This window comes from Dysidea avara, chromosome 1 (genome assembly GCF_963678975.1).
Source record: "Dysidea avara chromosome 1, odDysAvar1.4, whole genome shotgun sequence".
Lineage (NCBI taxonomy): Eukaryota > Metazoa > Porifera > Demospongiae > Dictyoceratida > Dysideidae > Dysidea > Dysidea avara.
Window position 1 is genome coordinate 51,252,135 of NC_089272.1, and position 9,019 is coordinate 51,261,153.

The following is a 9,019-nucleotide window of genomic DNA, read 5'->3' on the forward strand; positions in this document are numbered from 1 at the left end:
ACTGCTTGAAGTATCTTAGTTTACTACAGTGGTATATCCCCAGTACATGGAACAGTTAATTGTTTGTTATTTTAGTAGTTTTTCAGTAAACCCGCATTCACTGATGTTTTACTGAGAGTTTAAAACTTAGTAAAATAATTATATGTTCCATATACTTAAGTGTACTGACACTTTACTATCAGTATATCTACAGTAAGGCATCTTAACAAATTAGTAAACTAAGAACCTTCAAGCAGTGTTGTTAACTTGATATCAGTAATACCTGATCTTAATGATAAACTGAGGAGAGGTAGCTATAAGATTAATAAAACAAATGCAGGGAATTTCACTGTTTCATCTTAATATTATTGGACTAAAAGTAAGCAAACCGAACTAGATATGATTCATATTCACATCCACATTGTGATTTGATTTATATATTTAACATCCAAGCAATTGGCTACAGTCATTCTTCCTTGCCCGGATGGACACATTACAATTCATAGATAGTATACACAACACTAAATAAAGCAAGGTAAAACCGGTACAAAGACAACCAAAGTAATAACTTACAACACAAAAATGTAGCTACTGCATATAGTTACAATCATATTATTATCAAAGGAGTGCTGCTTAAGGACATCCACGTACTCATAAAATGGAGAATTAATATATAAACAGTCAGTTAGGCCACTTGTTGTTAATTTCATGTTTCAGATCAGGAAAGTTAGCCTAAACCAATTACCAGCAAATTCTTACTGAGTCAATACTGACATAACTAGCAACTAGCTACCTATCTCCAGCAAGCTACTAAACCTCAGAATGACAACACAACAATTACAAGGCATAATTCAATGGAGGATCAATTATTGGAAGCTTCAGAGCTACAGCACAGCAACAGACAAGAACTACAACCAGCTATTGCAAATGTCCTGCCACAGGTGATCAATCCACCATGACTAGGTGTCACTGCCCAGAGTACAAATCTACCAGCATTGCCAATAAATGCTGCCTCTCACAGAACATCACTACCACCAGTAACACCACAACTGTTAAACTTAATTGTCTGTTGTAAAGTAATGGAGCACATCATAATTTTTTATTCCATTATCGACTATTTAAATACCAGCAACATCATCGATCTTAACCAACATGGATTCAAACCTGGTTTTCTTGTAACACACAACTGATTCTTCTTGTCAATGACATTTTGAAAGTAATGGATTCTCATTATCAAGTTGATCTAGTGCAGTTAGACTTCTCAAAAGCATTTGATACAGTTGCGAATAAAAAACTGCTACATAAACTCTCCTATTACAGTATACATTCTAGCATTCATAAATGGATTACTACTTGGCTTACTTCTAGAACACAAAGCGTATTGGTAGAAAGATGCACATCTAGCTCGAAACTAGTTCTGTAAGGAGTCCCACGGGGCATTGTCCTTGGGTGTCTCATGTTTCTACTTTATATCAATGACATAGATACCAACATTGCTTCCTCCATCCGTCTCTTTGCAAATGACTGTGTTCTATATCAAGTAATTAAATCACCTCAGGACCATCTTATCTTACATCAGGACCTAAACCAACTAGTCCAGTGGACAGTCACCTGTTTCTACCACCACAGTCTAGTACATTCATGAACATCCATTCAGTATTACAGATCACAACATGACAACTTAGGTGTCAGGCTCCGAAGTTCCATGACATGGTCCCATCATATCCAACTTGAAGTGAACAAGGCAACCAAGGTTAGCTTAACCTCATCAAACGCGCCTTACACAAATGCATCAAGAAACAGCCTACATTACCCTTGTAAACCCGGTTCTACAATATGCAGCAATAATTTGGGACCCCTACCAACAATTACCTGATAACATTGAAAAGATTCAATGAAGGGCAGCTACGTAGATTAGTTATGGGAGACTATCGTAGTGTATCTGAAATCATATTCGCACTACAATGGCCTTCACTAGAACAATAATGTCGTCTACACAGCAGAATAACTATGTTTTACAATCTTGCAAACAAAGCTATCTTTATTGACATGCCACTACACTACCATCCTCTTACTTTACTTCTACTTATAACACTACTATTACCACCCACTCCACTACGTGGTACCATGGTCATCGACTATATATCAGATGAGTTTCTTCCACAAGACTATATATTTGTGATTGGAACAATTTACACCATCAAATAGTTGAATCAGAGTCAATTAATATGTTTTCTAGTAGATTATCACATCATTGCTGGATATCATGGCTGGACCATTAATTACTACCTTTCCCAATAAGTTACATTAACCACAATTTAGTATATGTAGTGTATTGTATTCACTGTGTATTTTGGAGCTGTAATGTTTTAGCTACCTGAGATAACATCAGCTAATGCTGCCAGAACCATGCAGTAAGGTTGTGTTATGACCTAAGGAAATATATGAATTTTATCAGACTACAATGGTCGCCATTGCCATATTTTATTCAGTACAAATCGCTGTGTTTAGTGTACCACCATCACGACGAAGTTAAATGTATCTAATCCAAAAGCGAAAATTTACCTGATGCAGAATTGTTGTTATTAAAATTGATGACATTAACCACCATCACAACAATTTCTTGGTCACCACCTTGGATTTCACACCTTTTTTCACACTGGCCTGTTGGACAGGATCCAGAGTTGCTCAGAGGATGAAAAAATCCTTCCTAGGGTACACCTTAATTTCTCAACAGCTTCATTGGGCATAAACTGCAGCAGCTACACAATAGCAAGTTTTTAGGGGTGGGACTTCAAAGGGGAATTTCCATCATGGACTTAGCTAGATCTTGTAATAGCGCAAGGCTAAAAATTATGACCCAATATTGATCAACTATGTAAAAACAGTCTTATACATTATAGTGTTTTTAGTTTTATAAATGTGACAACCCACTGTAAATGAAATACTGTATTAGTTGGAACTGTGGCCAGGATATCACCCCTGGTATTCTGTGACAAAGTTTCCAGACAATACGTCAATTACCTTAAGAATTATGATAGGTTAAGTGACTCAAGCCTGGTACTTTGGAAATGTTATTAACTGGTTTTGGTAAAGCCAGCCTTCAATTCCTTTCATGATTTTATTGGCTTGTGAAAATGAACACATCAATTTCACAAAAACGTTTCTGTATCAGGACTCACGGTAGTGAGTCGCGCGGATAAGAAAACGACAAAGCGCACGCCCATTAAAACACGTGCAGCCACTACTGTGAGTTATTTACATCATAGATGGTAAGGCTATAGTATCTATGTTTACATGTAGGGACGGTTTCGCAATATTAGCCCTGGTTTACGCAACCTCTCTCAATAGGTTTGTACAGCGTTACGTAATCAAAACATAAAAATCTTTCGTAGTCGTCGTTTTCTTTCGACCCTTCTAAAATAACTAAGTGAGCGTATTTAGATTTATTTTTCTACCCTGCGTTACAGTTATCGTCGCGTTATACCACTCAATATACTCGTGTTAATCATTACCAAAAATTGCAATACAAATCTGGTCATTGAGCAATGGCGGATCCAGGATGGGGCATTTGGGGCAAATGCCACCCCCCTTCAAGAAATTGCATACAAGATCGAGATACTCTAATAGAGCAGTCAATTACTCTAATAAAGCAGTCACAATGTTCATGAGGCAGTGTAGTTTACCTATGAAGCTATAAATAGGATTTTATTTTACATAACAGACGTGATATAGTTGGTAAGGATAACTAGCTATTATTGTTGTGACCTTTTTTTTTTTTTTTTTTTTTTTTTTTGGTCTTCAACTGGTTTTCAGCAAGTTTTTTTTGGTCTTCAACTGTTTTTCAGAAAGGTGCCCCCCCTCTTTCCAAACTCTGGATCCGCCCCTGTTGAGTGCTCTATTAGGGTGCTTTATTATTATTGGATAAATTTCAACAGCCAGTAATGGTATATCTAACCCAGCATGTAAACTGACCTGGTATAGATCCAGACACCTTGATAATAGGAACACTTGGCAAGTCAAAAAGTGTCCTAAGCACAGGTTCCACTGTAGACACAAGCTGGATACAGTAATATGTACATGTGACAGAGTAGACTGATATTATGTGCACCATCCATGCTATGCAAAGGACATAAGGCTTGTACATGGCTCCATACTGTAATTTAATGATATTATTTTAAGCTTTATTCAAGCACATGCAGCAGCATTGCCATCACCACCATCATTTGGTATCAGAGTTGTTTGACTTAACTGTAGCTACACGTATTATAGCTATAGGTTATCAATGAGCACCGCCTTTTCCTTTAATTCTTGGTGCAATCCCAATTACTCCTGCATATCTGTATGGTTAAACTGCTCCCTCCACAGTCTGCACACACAATCAATTAAATTAATCCTGTGCACACAGCTACATTTCTACTCTGGGATATTCGCATTCATATTCTATTTGAATCAGCATGAACTTCATAATGAAATAGGATTCATTCTAAGTAAGTCTATGTGTGCACATCATTGAACATATGGGCACGAGTTGCATTACCATGTCATACTATAGTAACTGCTATTTAGTATCCTCATTTTTTGTTAATGATTAATTACAGTTGGCCAGACATTTATTTAGTTAGGCTGTAAATCCCTTTATACCAAAACTATTCATTAAAAAGTACTTGATACTGCTGAGGACGTCTGAGTGAGTTATAGGGCTTTAAATCAAATACATTTTAATATGGATGATCCAGGTATATATACAGACAAGTGTAAAACACAAACACATGCTTGTTCCAGTACATATCATTGGAGAGAACACATGTCCACCTCTTTGATACTAGTGTTTTTGGTGGGGACTCAGGTGAATGTAAACAGACTATAAACATTGGGATGGAATATTTATATTCTCTAATTTAGGTTCAGTGGCAGATCCAGGGTTTGACAATGGGGGGTACAGGTAGTAGGTAGCTATATAAAGCAGGGTGTCGGGGGCTGCACCCCCAGAGCTAGGACAGAGTCAAATATGCTCAAAATTTTGCATTACGTGCTTTCAGGAATTTTCCAAATTGTTCACCAATTATGCTGTTCAGTGCTTTACATTCTGCTTCTAGATTAAAAACGTTTCTTACAAATATCTTAGAACATTTTAATCAGTGAATGCTCTATTAGAGTATTTCACAACAAGCAACTGTTCTATTAGAGAGTATTGGTCTAAGACCTATACCGTAGATTCCCTAAAAATTCGGCAGAAATAAATTAATTCCGTTCGTGTCTGGCCGAACAATTAGGAAAAAATGTACCAACCCAGTGCTATTGTCGAATTTTTAGGGATCTATCCCTAATACAGTCTGCACGCTTCATGGCTATGTTATTTGCGATCCGTTTACTGCTTACTTTATGAATTTCTTTCTACAGTAACCGGCAGGAACGCCTTGAGGCTGAGCAGACGATACCACAACACTCACTTGGCTGCAGCGCTATTTACTATGATTGCCTACATTATCCAGGAGGTACGGTCAATGTCAATACTACATCGCTTTTGAATGCAATCACCCAAACGTAATATTAAGGATTTCAACAAGTAATAAAAAATAGAAACCACAATCAGTAATATTATTAAACTATCTCGTGATAAATCTCGCTATCAGATGCTGCATAAAGTGTTCCATGGCTTATTATCTGTGGGGGTATCGTGTTAAAAGGAGATGTGGAGCCAGGAAAGCTGTGAACAGAAACTAAGATCGTTTTGCGGTAGCCGTGATGTCTCACCGATGATATCGTTGAATACGTTCCCTGAACAATCTCACACTTGGTACTTCATCCAGCATCGAGGTAGCATATCGTGTGAGGTCACAGGGAATCCTCAGTACTCAAGAGACCTTCGTCAACTAGTACTCCAAGTGCCGAAAAATTAGCGCTCTTATAATTAGAAACTATCCTGCGCTTGCCGAAATTTAGAACACATTGCGTTCAAAGCACGGGGAGTGCCGAATAGTTAGAGATGCCGAATATTTAGAGATGCCGAAATTTTAGGGAGTCTACGGTATGTACAATGCGTTTGAGCGCTCTATTGCAGTTCGCATTTCCACTGACTGTTCTAATAGGGAGTATTTTTTAAAAAAGAAGTAAGCTCCTTAGTTAGAAATATCCACCTATGATGGCGTAACACTCTAGCTTTCATTTAATATGCTGGCATATTTGATGCAGAGCATAATAATGCATTTATAAATTTAATTCAGGACTGAATTGTTTTATGTAGAGTTTAGTTTTTACATATATCTCTATATCACATAATACTTTCTATTTGGTGTATACATTGATCAAGAGCTGCAAGAATGGATCAGTGATAGCTATGAGCATAAAGTAAATATTGTCATAATAAAGAACAACATACAGAGGGCCAAAAAGCAAAATCCTAGTGGACTAAATAGCTAAATGTGCCCATGGGTTGGTGCTGCAGTTGTAAGTTATCATACTCCGTGGAAGATTCTTAATAGTGTTATGTGTGGTGACTGTTCTATTAGAATATTTTTACTGACTGCTCTATTAGAGTATTTCGTTCTTACATATATATAATTTTTTCATTGTTTTTTGGAGGGGGTAGGGGATACGTGCTCCTTGTCCCTTCCTCTGAATCTGACACTGAGGTTATATATTAATAATGGATGAAAATTTTTCAGCAATGACATGAGTCGTGTGAAAATTTGATATGTCACATGTCTGATTTTTCCATGCTCCAAGCACATTTATGTATCTACCATAATGGCCTATTAATGGGCATACCTCTTCCACTATCAATTTGCTAAATGTATGTGAAACGTTTACTTTCTGTGATTTTGAGCTACGTAACAGTACATTACTACTGTGCATGTCTATGGAAGGATCATTAGCATCAATGCAACATGTCCATATTTTCTCCAGTTTGCTATCCAAAACTATGTACACTTTTGTCATTACTTAACCTTGACTTAGGCATCGCTACATGTTTCTATCATGGTATGGATGACTGCTAAAATGTGGCTACAGACGATGTTTCCAGCATATCAATAGCCAATATAATTCTTAATAAGTCACTATTTTACTACATACACAATACAAAGAATGCTAGCACAAAGAGCACTACCAAAGTTGCCACACAATTCTTGTTATCATAATTATAATTAATGTATTGCATACAGTCTGCAATGTACTAGCTGTTTTGGTATTCGGCTGCAATACGACTATAAATTGGTGTTGCTGGCAGCTACTATTACTCCAGTGTTTGGAGTATTTTTCGATGATGTTTATTTTGTATACTTATTTCTACTCATTCTGCTACTTCCATTCATTTTGTTTTCCTGTGCAGAAGGTTATCAGCCATAAGATCTACCGACACATTTAAGCCATTACTGGATGCATATGCTTACTCTTGTCTGTACAAAGGTAAACATTATTACTTGGATGTGCCTTCAGTGATTGGTCACAGCAGATTTTCTGCTCTCAATAGGGATGACAGCCTCAGTACTTTGCATGGCAAGAATTTGTGCAGCCATTAAAAAAATAATTTCAACAATGTGCAGGAAATGTTAACCAACTATGACTTGACTACTCAGTAAGCTATTGACCTAAAACTTTCACACAATTCTTCTATAGCATTGTGCAATACCAGGTAAAATTTTGAAACTAATGGCATACTCCTACATTGAGTTATGATGCTTCAAAGTCATAAAAGTGGATGTGTGTGGAAGCCTTGTTTTACCAAATTTGGTCACACCATTTACATTGTGCACCACTTAAAGTAAAGAAGTACTTACTGTGGAAAGTTTCACTATTAAAGCTTTACAGCTCAGGACTCAATGGTGCTGAAGCCTGAAACAGTTACAACTACATTATTGAGCAGTCCCTTACTCTAATACAGCAGTCACTTACTCCAATACAGCTCTAAGATATACTCTAATAAAACAGCCAACTCTAGCGAATAATCATGATTTTGAAAGTATAATTTTGACTGGATTTTTGAACACTGCTCAAAAGCATAATAGGCTATTTTCAAGCATAATTGATTCAGGTCTAAAGACAAGTAATTTAAAGAAGCTCCAAAGCCAGCCAGGTTGGCTTAGGAGTATACGAATACAAAAAGAAGTGATATATATATACCAAAACAGTCAAGCTGTGAAAAAAGGGTGTGGCCTCCAAAAATCCATGGTGAAAAAGATATGAAATCCAAGGTGGCAACCAAGAAATGGCTGTATGGCAAAAATTTTAAAAATGGCAATCATTAGGATTAGAATTCAGCACCTCAACTGTTGTTATTAAAATTTGTTCTTTTTCATCCTGGGTTTTAGGGGGCTGCACCCTTTTTTCACAGCTTGGCTGTTTTGATATAGATATAACTTATCGGTGTGTAATTATTTATTATTGTACAATTAATGATATATGCGGTATGTCTCTATTCTTGTACTAAAATTGTACTGAACATGTTACTTGTTGCTCAGGTACGTTGTGTCTGCTGAATCACGAATATACATGGAGAGGCACATGTACAACCAGGCTAAAATTAATGCAGATGATCTAAGAGAAAAGTTCACTAGCTAGCTATTTATAGTGACAGTAAGAGTCAAATAATGTCTCAGTTGTCTAAACACTAGGTGTATATCATCAGTACACCAATGTTGTCTTATTGAGTAGTAACCACAAACTTGAGCACACAGTATTGTGATGATTCTACTCTTCCAAGTTGTTGAGAACTCTTTTAGAATATCTTGATTGTTCATGAAAATAATTATTTTTGTGGATACCCGGTAAGTCGAAAAAACAGTGGGCAGAATGCATCATATTTTCTCTAAACTAAATTGAAACTATCACCATAACAGCTTCTCTGTACATGCTTTGTATAGTCCCATGCTTTGTATAGTCCCATGCATGGATAGCGTTTAAACAGTGTTGTAATAGACATTTGCCCCAAATTTCCCAAGCTGGATCCTCCATTGTGTATATACATATCCATTGTGTATATACATCTTTTATAATAGTAGTAATAAACTAATCCACATGTACTTTTGCTCTTTTATCT

General features: G+C 36.6%; 1 protein-coding gene across 1 annotated transcript in view; it reads right to left on the reverse strand.

The window, feature by feature from the left end:
* The window catches only part of LOC136268200 (uncharacterized), a 356,730-nt gene that overhangs the window by 314,338 nt on the left and 33,373 nt on the right, over positions 1–9,019 (reverse strand). The window lies entirely within an intron of this gene.